This window comes from Schistocerca serialis, chromosome 6 (genome assembly GCF_023864345.2).
Source record: "Schistocerca serialis cubense isolate TAMUIC-IGC-003099 chromosome 6, iqSchSeri2.2, whole genome shotgun sequence".
NCBI lineage: Eukaryota > Metazoa > Arthropoda > Insecta > Orthoptera > Acrididae > Schistocerca > Schistocerca serialis.
Genome location: NC_064643.1, coordinates 171,458,110 through 171,482,059, shown reverse-complemented (window position 1 = coordinate 171,482,059; position 23,950 = coordinate 171,458,110). Strand labels below are relative to the sequence as shown.

The following is a 23,950-nucleotide window of genomic DNA, read 5'->3' as shown; positions in this document are numbered from 1 at the left end:
TAAATGCGCGGGGAAAGGAGTTGACTGAAGCAGCAACTCGTGTTTGAAGCTATTTACGAGAGTTGGAACTTTAATAGTGGCAACTATTTATTTACAGCTCGTACAAAATAGATACGTGTTTCAAAGTTTTACAGACCTTCAAAGTAGTCACCAGCATTGTGGATAACCCGTTGCCAGCGACGTGGAAGTCGTAGGATACTCTTAGCAGTGCCAGTTGTGTTGACAGTTTGAGCGGCGCGGTCTTTTGCCCGACGAATTTGTAGCAGTTCTGAAGCGAATGCCGTGAGGTGTTTCCTTCAGTTTAGAAATCGAGTTGAACTCACGAGGGCTTAAGTCAGGGGAGTGCAGTAGGTGGTATAGCACTTAGCAGCCCCATCAGCCAAACAACTCAGTAACAGCTTGCACTGTACGTGCTTGAGCATTATCTTGCAAAACGATGGTCAGGTCCTGCAGAAAGTGTCATCACTTCTGTCTCTAAGCTGGTCGCAGGTTTTGTTCCACAAATGAACAGCTTAGAGACAGAAGTGATGGACACTTTCTGCAGGACCTGACCTGCATTCCACCACAACTAGCCTTAGAGAGCGAGTTCGAAAATTTTCGCGAGATCTGAGAGACCACACCTCGCGAGTGAAGAGTTAATATAATTCGAAAGGAATTTTGCCGTAGATATGCACTAAAGAAAGAAAATCATGAGTATACATAGCCATTAGAAGAGGTAAAAAAAGTAGACACACACAGAAAAAAGTTTTCTTTCGTCCCTGACATTGCTATCAACTTGTACCACGCGTAACGATCGGGTGCTAAGGTAGAAACGAAATACAAAAGTAACAATGTTTCGTGAAGTTGCATTCTAGGGACGTTTATGTTTAAATGTTGCATATAGCTCATTTGCAGCAACACACACACATACCAGACAGGTACAATGCCGCAACTGCTACGTCATCGATGTTGTCAACAGTGGATAACGAAACGTAGTAACGAAGCCATCGGGGACAACAAACGTTGTTTATTAAAGTCGTTTTTTCACTTTCTTTGGTCTAAGAGTAAACGGAACTAACTCTGTGTTCGTTTGCCGCCGTCACAACAATATTTAGTATGTTCCTAATTTTCAGTATCTTCATTTTGAGTATCTACAAAGTCCCCTATTATGAGAAAAATATATTTGTTTTAGGCTATCTCTCAAAGAAGAGCTAGAGCGACAATTTATATGTAGAGAGTGTAATAGGAATAATGCAGATGTTGATGACGATAATTCTGTTGTTGTTTTGGGAGACACATTCAACTGTGCACTGAACATAATTCCAAATATTTTTGAGATATGTAATTGCTATTAGATGAATTTACAGTGCAGATTTTATAACGCAAATCATTTCGCGTCTGAGGTGATTTTTTTGTCTTGCAGTGACAGTGACATTGTTTTGTTGCCGCCATTAACACAAACTTTATTTTTTAACTCAGTGTATGAAACGAGTCCCTTCAAATAAGATACATGATATTTGCTATCACAGATCAGGCCCACAGACGCAACTGGTCGAGTTTCGACCACAGGCGGTACTAGTCATAATTAAACGGCTAAAAGAGTGAACGGTTCCAGTTGCTGGTTGAATATCTACCGGATTCTAGGAAGAACAAAATTTTTATATTTCCAGTATTCCATATAACTGTTCAGCGAATTTAATGCGCTGTTGTAATGCATGCATTAGCAGGTACATCCCGGCATTAATATTAATTGTTCAAGGAGGCCAGTGATCCTTACATTATTCGAAAGGTACTTTGCCATAGATGTGCACAAAGCAAAAATAACGTGTGTATGTAGCCATCAGAAGTGGTAAAAGAAAATAGCTTTCATATTTATAGGACTGATGTTACACTCTCTATCACGCATTAAAATCACCAATGCCTGAACGTCGAAAATTTAAGAGCTACCAATCTCTGCCCTGCGCAACGATTAGGCGCTATGGTAGAAATTACACACGAAAGTAATAACATTTTGTGAAATTGCATTTTAGGCGTTTTCGTGTGTGCATGGTTCATTTGAATGCATACTGGGCAGCTACAATGCGACAACTGCTAGGTCGATGCGATCAGCTGTGAAAAATCAAAATATCGTTGTAACGAAGTCTGTAAATAACGTTGTATATTGTGAAACGCGTACGTTTCATATGTATTCATTACCAGCGATGGCGAGGCATGACAGAATCTCTGACCAGAGAGTTATTTATCGTTGCTAGTCTGCGCTTGACTGCGAGAGAGTTCAGTTGCGTGTTGTGAGTTGGACTCAGTTGCGTATTGTGAGTTGGACTCAGTCGGAAGTTGTATGAGTAGCGAATGGACGGATGTACTGAGCGGGCGTCGACATGGGTCTCTGGTCACGGTTCTGGACGAGGTATATTGTTATCGAAGGTAATGAAGCAGCATTGCGCTCAGCTAATAACATATGTTAATTGTAATTAATTTGTTCAAGAATTGCCCCAATAATAATTTTTCTACAAAGTAACCTTTTTAAAGCAAAAGATTCATTTCAAGTTAAATAATATTTCCCATGCATTCCCTCCAAGAATCAAAATTAAATATGGGCCAGCATTGCACGGAGCTGTGCCGAAAAATAAGAGCAGATATAGATGCAGTTTACTGAGGTAAGAATTTTGGTTTTTGTGTTCAGGTTTAATTATTGCACAGGGCCGAAGGTCAGCGCAGCTGCCCTTATAAAATTTATCAGGTTCATCTTAACGTTAATTTTGTGGGTACTTAACATTTTGGCTCAATTTTATTATCATTGTCTTCTTATTCTTGCTGGAAGGTTACAATTTCACTAATATTGACCTTTTAAAATTATTGTGGGGAGGTTACAATTGACGTCGTTATTTCGCTTACTTTTCTGTGAGATTAACTGTGTGGTTGGTAGTTGATTTGGAGGAAGGGACCAACAGCGTGGTCATTAGTCCTATCGGATTACGGAAGGATAGGGAAGGAAGTCGGAGTTGCCCTTTCAAAGGAACCATCCCGGTATTTGCCTGAAGCGATTTAGGGAAATCACGGGAAACCTAAATCATGATGGCCGGGCGCCGCGGGATTGAACCGTCGTCCTCCCGAATGCGAGTCCTGTGTGCTAACCACTGGGGCGCCTCGCTTGGTCGCATCATCAGGCATGACATTTTAGTTTGTTACTTCTTTGCTACTAACTCGACTAAGAATATATTTTTCAGACAGCATCCATGTACACGACTGAAAATACCTGCAGCATTATGTCATTATATGACCCATAGTTCGGGAGATATGCCGTCATAATCATTGAAGTACGTGAAAAAACGTGCTAAAATTGATCGCAAATTACTCGGACCATAGTAAACTAGTTTTTGATAAATGAGAGCACTTAGCGACGTCCAACAAACTTTATACGTAATTTCAAACCTTTTTCTACACTTTCATAGGTGGGAATTTGATTCTTTAAAGAATCTGGGATTACACACTAAACAAGTCTCCACCTTCAGTGTCATCCAAGTAATGCAGGTACGTGTTTGACGCGAGAGGGTGAACTGCAGACGCTGAGACAATGGCAACTTGTTTTGTAGACAAACAGCACTTGAGAAGTCCCCATATTTGCAATCAGTAACTGAAGTATTCGACACGGGTTTGGCGAATACTCTGCTTTATGCACTAATTGAAACTCTTCTGTAATACAATAGTGAAATACACTACTGGCCATTAAAATTGCTACACCAAGAAGAAATGCGGATGATAAACGGGTATTCATTGGACAAAGATATTATACTAGAACTGACATGTGATTACATTTTCACGCAATTCGGGTGCATAGATCCTGAGAAATCAGTACCCAGAACAACCACTTCTGGCCGTAATAACGGCCTTGATACGCCTGGGCATTGAGTCAAACAGAGCTCGGATGGCGTGTACAGGTACAGCTGTCCATGCAGCTTCAACACGATACCACAGTTCATCAAGAGTAGTGAATGGCGTATTGTGACGAGCCAGTTGCTCGGCCACCATTGACCAGGCGTTTTCAATTGGTGAGAGATCTGGAGAATGTGCTGGCTGGGGCAGCAGTCCAACATTTTCTGTATCCAGAAAGGCCCGTACAGGACCTGCAACATGCCGGGTGATACGCCAGTATGGCGATGACGAATACACGCTTCCAATGTGCGTTCACCGCGATGTCGCCAAACACGGGTGCGATCATCATGATGCTGTAAACAGAACCTGGATTCATCCGAAAAAATGACATTTTGCCATTCGTGCACCCAGGTTCGTCGTTGAGTACACCATCGCAGGCGCTCCTGTCTGTGATGCGGCGTCAAGGGTAACCGCAGCCACGGTCTCCGAGCTGATAGTCCATGCTGCTGCAAACGTCGTCGAACTGTTCGTGCAGATGGTTGTTGTCTTGCAAACGTCCCCATCTGTTGACTCAGGGATTGAGACGTGGCTGCACGATCCGTTACAGCCATGCGGATAAGATGCCTGTCATCTCGACTGCTAGTGATACGAGGCCGTTGGGATCCAGCACGGCGTTCCGTATTACCCTCCTGAACTCACCGATTCCATATTCTGCTAACAGTCATTGGATATCGACCAACGCGAGAGCTATGTCGCGATACGATAAACCGCAATCGCGATAGGCTACAATCCGACGTTTATCAAAGTCGGAAACGTGATGTTACGCATTTCTCCTCCTTACAAGAGGCATCACAACAACGTTTCACCAGGCAACGCCGGTCAGCTGCTGTTTGTGTATGAGAAATCGGTCGGAAACTTTCTTCATGTCAGCACCGGCGCCAACCTTGTGCGAATGCTCTGAAAAGCTAATGATTTTCATATCACAGCATCTTCTTCCTGTCTGTTAAATTTCGCGTCTGTAGCACGTCATCTTCATGGAGTAGCAATTTTAATGGGCAATTGTGTATTTGTCCAATCAAAGTCAGATTCCTTGCAGGTGTATCATTTCTTATGTTGATACTTATCTCAGGTATGTGTAGTCGATTTCAAGACAATATCGTCCCATCTAGAGAATCCAGTTAGAGTGCTTCATGTATCGAATGCCGGAAGTACTGTAAGTGTCGTTCCATCAAGGAAGCGACCATAATACCTTTGCCACACAGTTTCATAATTCTTGTCAAATACGCTCTACTGCGCTCGTCTGAAAGAAAATGGGGTAAACACCAGAATTAAAAAATACAGCTGTAAGGAAATTTACTTTCATTGGAACAAATAAGTATCATAATTCGTTTCAAATGCCCACTACTGTCTGGGTCTAAAGGAAAGTGAGATAATCATCAGAATAAAAAATACAGCTGAAAGTCCTGTGGATATCCGATTCCACAGAAATAGTGAAATAATTCGTGACCTGTCCGTCCCGAATCAAACTTCACCAGAGTCCAAAAGAGATCAGCACTCGAAAGGCAAGCCGTCGTACACAAATAGTGAAGTGAAAGGACGCTTTCTAAACTAGCGAAAATGTAGAATCCAATAGCCTCAGCTCGTTTTCCCTGTCAGTCAGGCGATGTAGCTGCTAGACGATCCGAACTCAAGTGGCACGGCCGATGTTAGTCCGTAGATACAGGCCGGGTGACAGAAGATGATTTGGAGTCGATATGGGACACGTGGGGGGTCCAGTACTAAAATCAGAATTTCACAGAGATTTGGAAGATATGCGATCAAATCAGGCAGAAGGAATTGATAACATGCTTTGGAATACGTAAAATCTTTTCGGAAACCAGCAACCAACGACTACTCAAGTTTGTTTCTTTACAGAACCCATCAAACTTCCACGGTACTAGAGCGAGCTGTAGAGGGTAATATCTCCAGAGGAAGACAGAACCCATCAAACTTCCTGAAAAATGTTGTGCACACAATTCCAAAGGTAGCAAGGGTAGATGCAAGCGAGAACTACAGCATTATCAGCTTCACAGCGACTGCATTCAAGTTTCTGACAAAGTCAATGTTCATAAAAATGGAAGAGACGATTGAGGATGTGTTAGATTGACTCTAGGAGTGCTAAAGGCACCAGGGAAACAGTTCTGATGTTGTGCTACAGAGGGAGGAAGGACTCGAAAAATCAAAACACGTTAATATGATTCGCAGACCTAGAAAAGCTGTTCGACCCTGGAAAATGATGTAAGGCGTTCGAAATTCTCAGGAAAATAAGTATCAGCTATTGGAAAAGTCAGCTAATAAACAATATGAACCGAGTGGGAAAAATTAGAATGAGCGACCACGAACGTTCTCAGATTAGAAAGGGTATCAGGCTGGGGTGTAATCTTTCGCCGCTCCTGTTCAATTTATATATCGAAGAAGCAATTACGAAAATAAAAGATAGGTTCAAGAGAGGGATTAAAATTCAGGGTGAAAGGATATCAATGATACGATTTGCTGATGACATTGCTGTCTCCAGTGAAGGCGCGGAAGAATGGAATGGAATGAAATCTATTGAGCGCACACTATGGATTGACAGTAAACCGAAGAAAGACGAAAGTAATGAGGAGCAATAGCAATGAGATTAGAGACAAATTTGACATCAAAATCAGTGCTCACGAAGTTATTCTGCTACCATGGAAGCAAAATACGAGTAACACATGACGGAAGAAGCAAGGAGAATATAAAAAGGGGACTAGTACAAGCAGATGGCATTCCTGGCCAAAAGAAGTGTACTGGTATCAAACATGGCCTTAATTTGAGGAAGAAATTTCTGTGATTGCTGAAAATGTAAGTTTGGAACAGAACACTGCTTCGAAGTGAATCATGGGCTATGAGATAACCGGAAAGAAGAAAATGTGAAGTAGCTCCTCACAGAATTGTCGAGAAGAGAATTATGTGGCAAACATTAACGACAAGGACAAGATGATATGGCATGTCTTAGTACACCAAGGAACAACTTACGTGGTACTAGAGCTGTAGAGGGCAACATCTGCAGAGGAAGACAGACACTACAAATAAATGAGGGCGTTTGGTGGAAGTGCTATTTTAAGAAGAAGAGATTGGCACGGGAAAGGAGGTCGTGGCGGGTCGCATAGAACGAGTAGAAAAGCCAATGATTCAGATGATGATGATGATGATGATGATGATGATGATGATGATAACAATAATAATGTAAAAATCGGTGTAAAATCTCACTGGTATTCCGACAGTGCGTAATGCCTTGGATTCGAGTAATCATTTTTAGTAGCAGGGGTGCTTATATCAAAGTGTCTGCGAATCAATGAAATCATTAAACGTACTAGTTTCGAGGTTTCAACATACTCTGCAGTTCACCTGCGCCGCTTGCCCGTCACCTCCGGCTGTGGCCACATAGCGGGGAATGCGGGAAAGCGGACGGCTGAGCTGTTTGTGTGTGTCTGAATGTCGTTTCCGTCTCACTGCCCAACTGCCGTCACTTCTGGTCGGTATTGCTCATAACTCCCTCTACGCGGCCTGGCAGCTCTCATTCGATTCTCACTATTCTTACGCGAGACAGACGACGGGTGCAGCACGGTAGAAGTTCGTTCCAGCATGAATACCGGCTGTCTAAATTCACACATCACCGGAAGCACGTCACCTTCATCCCGACGATTGCCTCCTCATGGCTTTTTACACTTTCGTATCGACTGTAGCAATCTTGTTACAGCTCTACCAGCCCATGACAGAACTCCTTCGGGAGCCACGCTCACATGACGAGGATCTCAAACACTGAGGCTGCCCTCTAAAATTGGTCCCGCTGGAGTCCGTAAAACAAAGCCCACAGGCGTAATTTGAAATTTGTGTTCTGGTTCATATTGTGCTAGCGGATTCAGTTTTTAAACACACAGCTGTACAAAAAAAAAATCATTAAATCAATACATTTTTATCTATTCTTGCCGGTATCGAAGCATGTCAAGAAAGTACGAGTACTGTGCCTCTAACGCTCAAAGGAATTTTTTTCCGACAAGTTGGCAGAACTGCATTCAAGCATAAAGTGTCGGAGTAGCACGCACTGGCGTTTTTTTTCTGTTCGCTGAAAACTCTTGTGGTGATGTGTTGGAATGAGTGTCTCTATTTCAGTTAATTAGGTAATTACATGTTCCTTAAATCATTTGAACAATTTTTTCATCGAAATCATGTGGAACGGGCCAGTTTACAGGATATGTATACATGATCAGCGTTAAGATTAATGAACACATCATTTTTTAGTCCTATTCATGTAACTACACTTAAAAACAAACTTTTTTTCAGGCTACCAGTTTTTAAATGGAAATTAATCCACAGAATAGAAAGTTTTTTCTGTGAGAAATGGTTTTATATTAGATTTAAAACTGCTTTGTTACCTGTCAGTCATTGTGGTGTCACCGCCAGACACCACACTTGCTAGGTGGTAGCTTTAAATCGGCCGCGGTCCATTAGTACAAGTCGGACCCGCGTGTCGCCACTGTCAGTGATAGCAGACCGAGCGCCACCACAAGGCAGGTCTCGAGAGACGGGATAGCACTCGCCCCAGTTGTACGGACGACGTAGCTAGCGATGCACACTGACGAAGCCTCGCTCATTTGCAGAGCAGATAGTTAGAATAGCCTTCAGCTAAGTCAATGGCTACGACCTAGCAAGGCGCCATTAGTAACATTGCATGTATCTAAAGAGTCTCACTTGTATCGCCACAATCTCCTGATGTACCAGAAGGATGGATTAAAGTTAAGTATTCCAGCAGCTACGTACTTTTCTTTATAGCATTCATTACGTATCCTGTTTCAGACCTCACGCCATCCTGCTTTAGCTTAGCGCTTGCCTTTCGGCTTCCTCTCATTGTGTCTAGGCTGTCTTGTCTAGACACAACAGTCATTTTATGTTATTGGACAGATGATTAAAAATTTTTGTTGCTTCGTATTGAACTCCTTCCCGAGCCACTGGCAGCTCTGAGAATGGGTAACAAAGGTCATTTCTCCCCTATTTTTGTAGATGTGGGCTTCGCTGTTCTTCTCAAATTGTGATGAATTATTTATGACAAATTTCATCAGCGGCTCTGTGTATTATGACGGCGCCTTTAAAATGCCTAACTGCTTGAAGATGTATCTACATGACGACTGCGGATGTACACATGTTATTCTTACTGCTCGCTTTTGTGCAATCAGTACTACTTTCTTAGTGGTGAGTGATCCCAGAAAAGTATTGCATAAGACATTATTAAGTGAAAATATGTCAGGAGACTGAATCGTTTGTTTCCAAGACTAGGTGTTACATGAAGAGCAAAATTAGGTGAATTCGATTGTTTGAGAAGCTCAGTAATATACTGTTTTTCCGTTCAAGTTTTCATTTGTATATACTCCCAAAAATTTGGAGCATTCTGCCCTATTCACTGAGTCCTGTTCGTGTGCTACATCAGTTGTCGATATGACTTTTTGTTGTACAGAACTGAATATACGAGGGTAAGTCAATTATTATCTGCAGTTGAGTTGTATTTTTGTTTATTTTGGTAGTACTGTCGTTTTACGTTGATGACGCATACTTTATTTGTTGTTATATCTTTGCAATTTTCGAGCTGCTAGGCTAGTTTCGTTATCGCTGCCGTGAAGAAGAGCAGCCTTTCGGAAGCCGTATCAGGAGCCGAAATTCATCGAAGACTTTCGGTACAGTATGGCAACAGTGTTTTGCCACAACGGAGTGTTTAGAATGAATTAAGAAATTCCGAAATGGTCGCACAAGTCTTACGCGCAATGAAGGAACCGGACGACCGTTTACCGCCACAAATGAAGAAACCATTGAACGTTCACGCGAAATAACTCTCTTAGACAGACGATTAACTATCGACGAAGTGGCACATCGTCTGCAAATTAGTCACGGCTCTGCCTACGAAATCATCCACAACACACTTGAGTTTCATAAAGTTTGTGCAAGATGGGTCCCAGAACAACTCACACAGTCGCATAAACAAATGCTCTTGGACATCTGCAAAAAACATTTGGATCGCAATGGTAGCGAAGAGGACAAGTTCTTAGACAGGATCATTACTGGTGACGAAACATGGATCCATCATTACGAGCCGGAGGGTAAACTGCAGAGTATGGAATGGAATCATCCAAATTCGCCGTACAAAAGTTCAAGACCTAACCGTCCGCAGGAAAACTTATGCTTATGGTTTTTTGGGACGCACAAGGTCCAGTACTGGAACATTATGGGGGGGGGGGGGGGAGAACAACATACAGTGTACGTAACAGTGAGATGCTTACTGCCAGGCTAAAGTCTGCAATTCTAAGCAAACGCCGACGATTGCTGTCAAAAGGTGTGTTGTTGTACGACACTGCCCGTCCGCATACTGCTGCCCACACTGCTCAAACGCTCCAGAAACTCAAATTTGAAGTACCGGATCATCCTCCCTGTAGTCCCGATCTTGCCCCTTTTATCACTTGTTTGGTCCATTCGAACAGGCATTAAGGGGCCGTCGATTTGCCTCGGACGAAGAAGTGAAAGAAGCGGTGCGTTCCAGGCTCGCAGCTCAACCGAGAACCTTCTTTTATGAGGGCATCAGGAAGCTTATACAAAGATGGATCAAGTGCGTTGAAACGCTAGGAGACTATGTCGAAATATGGTGTTCTTGTAAGTTTTCTATTTGATTAGAATAAAATTTTATAACTGCTTTGCGGGTAATAATTGACTTACCCCCGTAGCACGTTTTTCCAAAATTGAAGGAAATTCCATTTTCAGAGAACCACCTTATAATTCTTTGAAAAAAGTGATTAGCAGTCTCTTCTGTGGCTTTCTCTCTAATGGAATTTACACTTCTGGAAATGGAAAAAAGAACACATTGACACCGGTGTGTCAGACCCACCATACTTGCTCCGGACACTGCGAGAGGGCTGTACAAGCAATGATCACACGCACGGCACAGCGGACACACCAGGAACCGCGGTGTTGGCCGTCGAATGGCGCTAGCTGCGCAGCATTTCTGCACCGCCGCCGTCAGTGTCAGCCAGTTTGCCGTGGCATACGGAGCTCCATCGCAGTCTTTAACACTGGTAGCATGCCGCGACAGCGTGGACGTGAACCGTATGTGCAGTTGACGGACTTTGAGCGAGGGCGTATAGTGGGCATGCGGGAGGCCGGGTGGACGTACCGCCGAATTGCTCAACACGTGGGGCGTGAGGTCTCCACAGTACATCGATGTTGTCGCCAGTGGTCGGCGGAAGGTGCACGTGCCCGTCGACCTGGGACCGAACCGCAGCGACGCACGGATGCACGCCAAGACCGTAGGATCCTACGCAGTGCCGTAGGGGACCGCACCGCCACTTCCCAGCAAATTAGGGACACTGTTGCTCCTGGGGTATCGGCGAGGACCATTCGCAACCGTCTCCATGAAGCTGGGCTACGGTCCCGCACACCGTTAGGCCGTCTTCCGCTCACGCCCCAACATCGTGCAGCCCGCCTCCAGTGGTGTCGCGACAGGCGTGAATGGAGGGACGAATGGAGACGTGTCGTCTTCAGCGATGAGAGTCGCTTCTGGTTTGGTGCCAATGATGGTCGTATGCGTGTTTGGCGCCGTGCAGGTGAGCGCCACAATCAGGACTGCATACGACCGAGGCACACAGGGCCAACACCCAGCATCATGGTGTGGGGAGCGATCTCCTACACTGGCCGTACACCACTGGTGATCGTCGAGGGGACACTGAATAGTGCACGGTACATCCAAACCGTCATCGAACCCATCGTTCTACCATTCCTAGACCGGCAAGGGAACTTGCTGTTCCAACAGGACAATGCACGTCCGCATGTATCCCGTGCCACCCAACGTGCTCTAGAAGGTGTAAGTCAACTACCCTGGCCAGCAAGATCTCCGGATCTGTCCCCCATTGAGCATGTTTGGGACTGGATGAAGCGTCGTCTCACGCGGTCTGCACGTCCAGCACGAACGCTCGTCCAACTGAGGCGCCAGGTGGAAATGGCATGGCAAGCCGTTCCACAGGACTACATCCAGCATCTCTACGATCGTCTCCATGGGAGAATAGCAGCCTGCATTGCTGCGAAAGGTGGATATACACTGTACTAGTGCCGACATTGTGCATGCTCTGTTGCCTGTGTCTATGTGCCTGTGGTTCTGTCAGTGTGATCATGTGATGTATCTGACCCCAGGAATGTGTCAATAAAGTTTCCCCTTCCTGGGACAATGAATTCACGGTGTTCTTATTTCAATTTCCAGGAGTGTATTACAACACTAGTATTGTCTGCAGAACTACCTGTTCTGCTTGTTGAATGTCAACTGGAAAGCCATTTACATACAAAACGAATGGGAATGGACCCAAAATTGAGTCTTATGGGACTCCTTTTGTGATTTATTCCCAGTTCCCAAAATTCGCTACCCTTCCAACGTTCTTTGAATTACCCTGCACAACTCTTTGCATTCCGTTTGGATATGAATCAAATTAATTCTCTGTAAAGTGTGTGTTCAAGTGTGTGTGAATTGCTAAGGGACCAAACTGCTGAGGTCAGCGGTCCCTAGATTTGCACGCTACTCAAACTAACGTATGCCCAAGGAAGGACTCGAACCTCCTGCAAGAGGAGCCGCGCAATCCGTGACATGGTGCCGTAGACCGCGCGGCCACTCAAGTGGCTCCGTGTAAAGGCATCAATTCCATAGAACTTGAATTTTTCTAAGAATGTAACACGATTTACACGATGAAATGTCTTGGAAAGATCACAAAAAATCCAACTGCGATATTTTATTATTTAACGCTTGTAGTATTTGACGAGTGAAAGTATAAATAACATTTGAGATCCTACCATCTGCGTAGTGAGGAGCTTAATCTGGTTTCTTCTTCCAGATTTTTAACGAAAGTGTGGTGATAATTGTGTAAAACTGGGGTCGTGAGTTTAAAGGTGGCAGAACAAGCCTTCATCATGATTAAGGAAGTGGGCGGCCTCAATCGTGACTGGTGGGATGGTCAACAGGATCTAATAAAGGATTCGCGGTGACCGCCGATTCACTTTGAACGATATGCACGCAGTGTTTCCAGAAATCGCCAGATCTTCTCTACATGAGTTCATTACAGAAACAGTTTTCGAAAATTATTTGCGAGGTGGATACCAAAACAACCCACAGCTCAACGCATTCAGCAGAATCGCGTCTTCATGGGAAGTTTTCAGTGCTTCGAACTGGAAGATGAACAGTTATTTGGCTCTGTTGCAACTGGCGACTAAACCTAGATGGCGCACTATATTCCTGAAAGGAAAAAACAATGCAGTGGCGAATCCCTTCTCACCATCAGCTAAAAGATTTAAAAACGTTTGTTTCAGCCTGAAAAATCGTGGCTCTGTCTTTTGCGACTGTAAAGGGATTCTCCCAACTGAATCTTTGCGTCAGGGGTTAACAATTAATGCTGCACGGTACTGTGAAAGCTTACAAGAACTACGAAGGGAGAGACAGAACAAAAAGAAGACGACAAGTTAACGAAGGGACGTGCTTGTCGCAAGACAATACACGTATCTACACAGCCAACCCGATAAGGTAACTCTTGGATTCATTCGGTTGGGGCATCGCCAACCACCCCGCTCACAGCCTTGATCTGGCGCCTTCAGATTTTCACTTTTTCTCCTCTGTGAAGCTCTTTGTTGATGGAAACGGATTTCCTACGGACCCTGAGGTCCAGAGTGGCGTCAAATAATGGACCATAGAAGGGACGGGAGACTTTTCTGACGAACGTATCTGAAAGCTCATCCCTCGAATCACAGAGCGCATTTGGAACGAAGGCGCCAACCTGAGTTTATAAATTTTTCGTAGATTTATCGTCTTTTCGGTATTAAAACGACTGGGTATCAATTTCTGGACATGCCTCGTCATCGGCACCAACTTTTATGGCAGTTGCCCCATCCTCTTACGAGTCTCCTTATCGCCTCAGCGAAGAATTCTTTAGCTTCATCTCGAGGCCAGTTTTCTACCTTTTTTTCTCTCTTCGTTGTTACTGAACTTGATGCCACGCAAAGCCTCTTTCAACATACCGAACAGATATAAATCCGTAGAGGCAAGGTGAGGCCTCAAGGAGGATGTTGCAGGAGCTCGCAACCCACTTTGCCGGTATTTTCCAGCGTCAGATGTCCCGTTTGAGGTAAAATGTTGTCTTGAAGAAGCAGCACACGTTTCCTCTTCCCACTATCCCAGACACTTAGTCTTCAGCGCCCCTTGGCTTTGTTATTAACTGGAAAAAAATTCACTGAAAATCAGACCATGGGCACTACAAAAAAGGTTAATACGTATGATCTTTACCAGACAATGGTTGCGTTTTGAATTTCTTACGGACAGGAGATTCAGGGTATTTCCAATGCGTGCTTTGACGGACTCCCATTCAAAATGAGATATGCCTATTTCACCACAGCTTAAAGTCCTACCCAAAAATGCACCACCTTCGCTACTGAAACGATTTTTGAGCTCGATACGAAAGAGGAGCAGTAAGCCCTCAGAGAACACACATCACACAGGTCTTACAGTAGTTCACTTTGTTTGGAGATATGTCATCATTTACTCGACATTTTTCGGCAATTTGTTCAACTGTAAGTCGTCGGTCTTCTAGTATATGTGAATCGATACGAACTTGCGACCCCGAGATCGACCAGACACCCTGTGGAGTTCTCGTCGGTTACGCTTTTGCAGGCACTTTTAATCATCTACAGACATGCGTAAAAAGTCACAACTACCGCTCTATTCTCAGGTAGTCCCCGAGAATATTTCTGGCGGTGTTACATTTTCTGGCAGTAAACGTAGGATTACGGAACTCTATTCTTCAAAACTAATTTATTCGAGCGGACACATCATCGTATCTAAGACCATAGACGTTTCATTTACGTAAATATTAATCGAACGAATGACAGACACGCTTCGTAACGTTGGCAACCAACACGAGAGTTTAAATTCCCTTCATTAGCTGTTGCCTTAAAAAAAAATGGTTCAAATGGCTCTAGGCACTATGGGACTTAACATCGGAGGTCATCAGTCCCCCGGACTTAGAACTACTTAAACCTAAGGACAGCACACGCATCCATGCCCGAGGCAGGATTCGAACCTGCGACCGTAGCTGCCGCGTGGTTCCAGACTGAAGCGCCTAGCACCGCTCGGCTACCGCGGCCGGCCGTTGCCTTAACTCTATATGTTTATCTGTTTAATTAATGGATGATCCCCGTAACTGGTCAGTTGATCTGAATTACTCATATTCCACTGCTGTGTAAAATTTCTCATCTTCTATTTTGAATGAACAGGTTTTTGGACTATAATCAAATAGTTAATTTCGGAAGATCAACTGTTGGTGCTGGTTGAATAGTTTTTAATATGTCTTACACTCAAACGAATAAACTGTATTTTCTGTTGATTCTATTTTCCTGAAGTGGAAACACCAAGCCTGATAGAAAATGTGTGTACTCTCCCTTTTTGCTACTCTGTTGTGCATGCCAAGAAGACCGCTAGCATTTACGTACGAATGGCCACGCGAGTATTTGTCGCAGTAAAACCCTCTCTGTTGCAGATTGCGGAAGGGAAGCTGGAACGGTAAGCAGCCACCAGACAGCCTGCAAGCCACCTGGTGAACAACGGGCGAGTGCGTAGCTGTATCGTGCTAGATTCGGTACGTGTGTGTCATAACTCAGAATGCCATTCTGGGGCCATTTGGTCCGAGGAGTTCCGTGTAAGTGACCATCATTGTTCCCAGGACTCCCTCCACGTCCAGATGTCTACCAGATGCCCTGGAGATTTGACAGACACGTCTACTCGAAAGTACGGTGTATCCCCACACAGTCCGTACACATGTGAACACCTGGAGTATCTGCGTAATCCGTCGACATTGGGGTCACCAGCTTGAACTTGGCTAGTCTACTATTGTATGATATTGCGGGGCATTCTTCTTGTGAAGTACCTGATGGTCTCTGGTTCTCTGCAGTTACGGAACGGAGATGGTTGTTTACCCGATTTGTATAAACAATATGCTCACCTGCCATGCAGAGTTCTAACTGTTTATGCAGTGGCCGTGTTTTGTGTGCTGGGTCAAATTCCGGTTGCTTTTGGGTGATACTCGGCATATTATGATTTTGTTGTTCCGTCCGTTCCTGAATTCCAAGTGTTGGCTAAGTTGAACTTCCTCAGAGCCCCTTGCTTCGTATGTTGCAGATCGCATAGAGTGGAGTCATATTGTTGGCATCATCGATATATTGATGGATTGGTAGATTTGTATCATCCGTGATCTTTTTGTCCTTGTTCGTGAGAGGATTTATGCGTCATTGTTGAGGAGGCGAATATGACGTAGTTTTGGTAGCCATTGTGTAGGGGTTGACCTGGTAACGCTAGCAATCATTCTTATGGTGTTATTATATCTGGACTTTTTTTGCGTGTGGGCTTATAAATTATGCGTCCTTTGGAAGTCAGATCTGGAAGCTGGAGAGACTGAATAAGAGTCTCTGACCGTTCTTTCCACCAACCTGTCGTCTTCTAAAGTTGTGTCCCCAGAGCAGAAGACAGCTCGTCAGTCGTGGGATCTTCTTCGGCAGAGGCTGCTAGCTGTTAACTTTAGAATCTGTGATTCTGCTTTTTTTTATGGGATGCCACTTGCCCAGGTTTGTCACTGTATCTACAGAGGGCAAGATCTGTAGTACTGACAATGATGGTAGGCGACGCTTCTCATTAATGTATCCTGTTATTACTTAAATATTCACACATTTTACAGTCTCTTTTTACAACACTCGACATAACTTTCTTAATTGTAAGGTAACTTTTCTATCCAACTTCCGATGTAGAATACGACATGTCCGTCACTCCAGAACGTCCGAAACAGAGTGAATTGTGAATAGCACAGCCGAAGTACTTTGTCTCCCAGGCGCGCCAAAGCAACCCGAAGATGTCCAAAGAACTCCGGTTGTAATATCGTTACTCTTATGTTTCTCAAAATTAGTGAAATTTAATAAACAAAAATAATGGACTCTTAGCGTAACTAAGAGAGACAGTCATACCGAAAACTGGGTTAAATACAATGGAAAGTATATAAATAATTAATAAGAGGCGTTGTGGCGCCTAGCACCCGAATTTGTCGACCAATCAGAAGCAAGTTCAGAGGAAATGACGGACTCTCCCACGGGACTGGTACATGCTGTACCATCTGTCTCTCGTATCTAACTTCACTTTTGTACCATACGCTATTTCACGGGTATCAAACTGCATCAAGGCGAGCTTCTAGCAAAATAAAATATTGTCGGCCATACCCAAGAATATCACAGGCTGTTTAATGACACTGGGACATATTATTCAGTGGTTGAGAAGCTCCAAGGCAGGAGAATGTAAGGTGGACGCAGATGCTCCTCATAACTTTTGGGTGGTGGTGTTTCTTGTTTTCAGCTCTCCGACAGTTTTTGTTAGGTGAGTTCTATCTTATGTACGCTGATATTTTGTGAATAAAACCTACCGCAGTGGCTGCTAAAATAATTTTATTAAAATGTCACTGCCAGTTTCTCACCAGTAGAGATTGATAGGTTTTTTTGAACATTTGTATTGATGCGAAACAGGAAGTGAGTTTATAAGAAAAAGTATTTTAACGGCCAGTGCGGAAGATTTTATTCAGCATGTGGAATTTTGGCTGTGGTTACCCTACATTTAAAATAACTTTGCTATGTTATTATAAGTGTGGAGTTTTCGAACAGGATGCTGAATTTTCATGTGGTGAGTTTATTCTATACGGTAGGTGGAAGCTACATCGCGTCCGTAGTAGAGGGTTGGACGCACACCCTGGGAAACGCTCGTTATCTCCTGATGGTAATAGTCCAGTCAACGGAGGAAAAGTTAGCGAAAAGATTGGGGGGGTCGCCAATTTTCGTAGGTGGTTAGAGGGAGTGCCATGAACAACGTACCAAACTCCTGACCAACGGCGTGTGGGCGTGCGGGTAGAGGAGAGGGAGGAATGTATAAAGAACACATTCTGTTTGTTTTCCTTTAATACCTCGAAAACTGCGATGTCTAATGAAAATGTTGCACAGTACAAAATTAAACTACATTAAATTTTCTACAAACAAGACCGTTTTTTCTGCAGGACTGGTACTTTTCGTTTTGCAGGGGATGGAAAAATTTCATATTACTAAAAATAGTTTTTAAATGGTTTAAAATTAGTGTATGTTGCTAAATGAAGTGGATAAAGAAAAAATGTGTGCACCACATACAAGTTTAGTAAATCCATATGTTATTTGATTATTCAGGATTTCATGTCCCAGGAGAAATGATGAGTACTGAAGGATATGACAGGAACAATCACTCGAAGCAAAAACGTCTAGTAAAGACGGGCCCTAAAATGCATATCGTAAGAGCTGTGAGCACGTGTTCAGTAGAAGAGATGTGTTTTGACAAAAACGAGAGCCGCCACTGGCGTTTAAAAAAAGAATTGACGAAAAAAAGTTTTTGGTACAAATCGTTTTACTGTTTCTTGAAATATCCCCCTTCAAAATGTATATACTTTTCCATGCATTCGAACCAGTTCTGGAAGTATATTCTCCACCCTAATGTTGGTACCTAAAAACGTGGTTTTAGTAGGGTTGCAGGGGCTTCAACAGCTTCTTGTGATGATGAAAGTCCCTGCCATGCGTTTCTTCTTTGACGTAAGGGTAAAAAAAAAAAAAGAGTTCGGAGATAAATCAGGTGAATGCGGGCGGTGAAACATTAATTCCATGTTTTTCTCCATCGAATAATCAATTGTTTGATGTGCGACACCTGGTATTATCAAGATGAAGAACGATGCGGGGTTTTCAATTGTTTATCGTGATTTCATCGATGACTTGCGGCATACAAATTGTTGTATGGCATTCGGGATAAACCGACAACCTAATGCAACGGTTGCAACGTGTCCACTGTAACAAATAGCATAGGCGATCATTTTCTTAGGACTGCTTCATGCATGAATCAGTTTTGGTGGTTTCGGTTCTTCTCAGAACAGGCAGGCAGTTGACCTGCGGCCTAGTTTCTGGTTTCATGTACAGTACGTTATGTCCCTGTCACGACGTCGTGGACGGATTGCGTGGCCTCGATCGAATTTCCAGACCGTTTCCTTGCACTAATTGACATGAGCGTGTATCCGCCATTTTTCACAAATGTTCATGCATAATCGTGTGTGTTGCATCCGGGAGTATGCAGGATGCCTCTATCCGATGTTAAGTCATACGCCGGCCCTCTTCTATCGTGTTCATCCCACCAACGATACTTTTTTGGCACAATAGCGGTTTCTGATCGACCATCAAGTATTCGTCGTTGGCGGAAGCACGACCATACGATATTCTGACTCTACAATTGTAGACAGTCTTGATAACCAGTAGTTGAAAGACGCGGTTTGAGACATTTTTGCGGGGTTAGACGTTTACGAAATCATCCTACGAGAACCTTAGCCTGAAGTTTCCCTTTTTTCATATCGCAGCTTGGCCATTTTTAAGATAAACAAACGACAAACTTTGAAACAACAGCTATTACCGCCACATCTCAGTACCACAATCATCGTATAATACTGCAAAAAACTTGGTTACAGTTGTATTACTGATTAAGACAGATAATATGTGTACAATTCTTAGAAATTCTGTCACAAGTAATGGCGGAAAAGTACGCGAGAATGTAACTGAGGCAGTCGTCTTTTAACAAAAGTTTTATTGTATCAACGACTGCATTGCAAGCATTTTAACCATATCCGTGCCTGTTTCAGTAACAGCAGTATCGATAGCAACATTGTGCGTCCAAAAGTCATATTTAGTTTGATGGGCGTACTTTCGCAACACAATAAAAGATAAGTTAAGGTACAAGGATACACCATGAGACCATGGGCGTCCGCAAAAATGTTTCAAAGAGGAGGCAAGTGTTTAAAATTGTCAGCTTTCATATACTCGTATTTTTGATATAACTGATTAACTGAGTCTGAGAACGTGTCGAGCCCCAAGATATAAATTTGATAGCAATGCACAAAGCATATTGTATTTTAAATGTTTCATACTAATAAGTTAGTATTCATTTAAAGATGGAATACTGCTATACTTTCTACATCTACATCCATACTCCGCAAGCGGAGGGTACCTTGAGTACCTCTATCGGTTCTCCCTTCTATTCCAGTCTCGTATTGTTCGTGGAAAGAAGGATTGTCTGTATGCCTCTGTGTGGTCTCTAATCTCTCTGATTTTATCCTCATGGTCTCTTCGCGAGATATACGTAGGAGGGAGCAATATACTGCTTGACTCTTCGGTGAAGGTATGTTCTCGAAACTTTGACAAAAGCCCGTACCGAGCTACTGAGCGTCTCTCCTGCAGAGTCCTCCACTGCAGTTTATCTATCATCTCCGTAACGCTTTCGAGATTACTAAATGATCCTGTAACGAAGCGCGCTGCTCTCCGTTGAATCTTCTCTATATCTTCTATCAACCCTATCCGGTACGGATCCCACACTGCTGAGCAGTATTCAAGCAGTGGGCGAACAAGCGTACTGTAACCTACTTCCTTTGTTTTCGGATTGCATTTCCTTAGGATTCTTCCAATGAATGTCAGTTTGGCATCTGCTTTACCGACGATCAACATTATATGATCATTCCATTTTAAATCACTCCTAAAGCGTACTCCCAGATAATTTATGGTATTAACTGCTTCCAGTTGCTGACCTGCTATTTTGTAGCTAAATGATAAAGGATCTATCTTTCTGTGTATTCGCAGCACATTACACTTGTCTACATTGAGATTCAATTGCCATTCCCTGCACCATGCGTCAATTCGCTGCAGATCCTCCTGCATTTCAGTACAATTTTCCATTGTTACAACCTCTCGATACACCACAGCATCATCTGCAAAAATCCTCAGTGAACTTCCGATGTCATCCACAAGGTCATTTATGTATACTTTAAAGGTGTATCCAAATTATATCATTTTATATTAATCATATGAACGTGGTCATCGGAAACCTTCGAAAACGACAGTCAGATCTATCGATATAAGCAACTCTTTAACAGCCAAGGACTCCACCAAAGTGGCCATCTGCACACTTTGGCACATTGTTCTGTAGACATGCTAACTGAGCTGCAGAACTCATAACTCCATAGTTGAATGTCGCATAGTATTGATCCCATATAGTTTCAGAAGTGTATAGTTTAAGAAGGTCCAAACACCTTTTCCATTTTGGTATTTCATAATTTTTTTATTCTCATCCAGGCAAGAAAGTTATATATTTTCTGTGTTTGGGCCAACAGATGTGTAGCTCAATACACCTGTACTATAGCATGACTTTGTTCTTAATACTTGACTACAATTGCCCTACCTTGTAAAAGTGAATGAGATGTCAGCAAGCCTTGATTGGCCAAATACAAACTTACTGAGATTAAGACGTGCACAAGCAAAGGGGCTATTCTTGTTGGAATTGAGGAATGTTGCTGGGCAGGTACACTGCAATAGTGCACATGCAATGGTAGGTGCTGGATGCTGGAACTACCCCTTTCTGTAGCGTATTAAGGTCTGTGGAAGCGACAGAGGAAAGATCGAGTACTCTATTTTGGCAATGTTTTCTGAAGATTCACATCCCCCAAGTACGCAAAACAATGTCGAAACAGCCTCTACGACAACAAAAAGGCATAATTTTCTGTGAATGACCTGACAACCAAACACTGTAGTATTTGCCGAAGTCACTGTATTAGAGGGCGCACAGAATAACGTGGCTGGTAGATACGCAATCGGCAGGGCACACGTGGGAAGAGCGGTAGTGGTGGGGGTTGTAGGCAGGCGCTGTAGGGGGAATCCCAAGCGCTGGAGGGGAAGTGCCATTCTGAACTGAAGCTTACACTCAATCTTTGTAAACATTAAGTGGACCTCGCCAGCCCACACTTGCATGGGGACTATTCAAAAAGGTCCACTGTCACATCTGCTTTGGCTAATATCTAAAAAGAATTCCGCTAAAAATGCGACAAAATCAGCAATTCATTTTTGCCTGGCTTTTTAACCATTTGTAACTTCGAAAGATGCGTCATGAGTGGCGAATTTTGAGTAAAACCTAAATTTTTTTTTGTTGCCATGTTAAAATTTCTTGCCAAAAACACTGTGGAGTTTACGCAATGTCACCTCGCTAATATCTTGTGCAGAAGCAATTGCGAGAGTATTCTGAAACAATGGTTTATTAAATTTGTTAAGTGAGGAACTGAGGGAAAGTAGGATCAATAGTTTATAACAGGGGTCTCCAAACTTTTTATGTGAAGGTAAATAAACAGAAAAATCGTGCGACCAAAATATGAGAATGGGAAATAGAAATTAAGAAGTAATAAAGAAATTTAAGAAAAACATAGAGCGAATATCAGACGCGATGAGGAAGAGAAGAGTTGCATTCCATGGGCACCTAAAAGGCTAGAAGGAAACAGGATAACAAACAGAACTTTTACCTTCTTTGACAGAGGTATGAGTTTTATTTGTAATTTCCGACTCATGTAAACACAGGTACTCTTATCCCCCCCCCGGCGCACCTGATTTTTATGTTAAGTACTGTTAGGGAACATTATGTTATTATTGTTGTGGACTGGCAAGACAGCCAATCCACAGTGACGGGTAGCCGAAGGGCACGCGTTTAAGCTCACGCAGGCTGGCGTGAGGTCTGGAACAGGTAAGGGAATTTATAGTAGCAAAGAACGTAAGTAACTACTGGAATACTTAACTTTAATCCATAATTGGTGAACATCGGTCTGACGGTACATGCATCACAAGAAAAATAGCAGTTGATAATGGCGCCTTGCTAGGTCGTAGCAAATGACGTAGCTGAAGGCTATGCAAACTATCGTCTCGGCAAATGAGAGCGTAATTTGTCAGTGAACCATCGCTAGCAAAGTCGGCTGTACAACTGGGGCGAGTGCTAGGAAGTCTCTCTAGACCTGCCGTGTGGCGGCGCTCGGTCTGCAATCACTGGCAGTGGCGACACGCGGGTCCGACGTATACTACCAGACCGCGGCCGATTTAAAGGCTACCACCTAGCAAGTGTGGTGTCTGGCGGTGACACCACAATTATGTCTGGGATGTATTCTACTGTACATACCTGTACCTGTACCGCTGTAGGCGGGCGAAGTTCTTTTCAGGCACAACTACTGTAGAGCAGACGATTGCCTGAGAAGCCATCTCGTACTCTCTGGATGTTTGCTCTTCTTATTTCTCGTCCACGTGAAACGCGAAGTTTAAAGACCTCGGAATCGTCGTAGAGCGCCAACAGGCGAAGCTGTTGAGGTCGTTGTGCTCGCTGCCGTAGCCGCGAATCCTCACGTCAACACATGACGAATTCAACATGAGGTTGGTGTCTTGAAAACAAGTGTACTCCGCGTCCTGCAACGTCATAAATCCCATCCTCATCACGATTATTTACGCTAAGAACTTCATGGAAATGACTTCAATAATAGGGTTCAGTTTTGTCAGTGGGCTGAGCAACAACTTCTGACTAATACCAAATTCTTCACAGATGTTCATTTCATCGACAAGACGTCATTCTTCAACAAAAAATGGTTCAAATGGCTCTGAACACTATGGGACTTAACATCTGTGGTCATCAGTCCCCTAGAACTTAGAACTACTTAAACCTAACTAACCTAAGGACACCACACACATCCATGCCCGAGGCAGGATTCGAACCTGCGACCGTAGCGGTCACGTGGTTCCAGACTGAAGTGCCTAGAACCGCATGGCCACACCGGCCGGCATTCTTCAACAAAGGAATTGTCAGTTTGAGATATATGCATTATTGGTTCATCAGCAATCCACAATGGCTCCCACAGGTAGAGCATCAACGCCCATGGAACGTTAATGTTTGGCGCGGAATTATTGAAGATACCATTATCGGTCCTTTCTTTGTAAATGGTAGACAACATGCCCGACTTTTTAAATACATCTTCGTATTCTCGTATTCGTACCTGTGAATCAGAGGATGGTCATATGGTATCAGCTTGATGGATGCCCTGCACATAACGCCTTACTAGCACGACGGATTCTGGACTGTAAATACCGTGGT

The 23,950-nt window shown here is 43.5% G+C and overlaps 1 long non-coding RNA gene across 1 annotated transcript in view; it reads left to right on the top strand.

Moving 5' to 3' along the window:
• The window catches only part of LOC126484463 (uncharacterized), a 334,748-nt gene that overhangs the window by 53,161 nt on the left and 257,637 nt on the right, over positions 1-23,950 (top strand). The window contains exon 2 of the long non-coding RNA XR_007587857.1: positions 15,459-15,481. This is a non-coding gene — a long non-coding RNA (uncharacterized LOC126484463). The remainder of the gene's footprint in view (positions 1-15,458; positions 15,482-23,950) is intronic.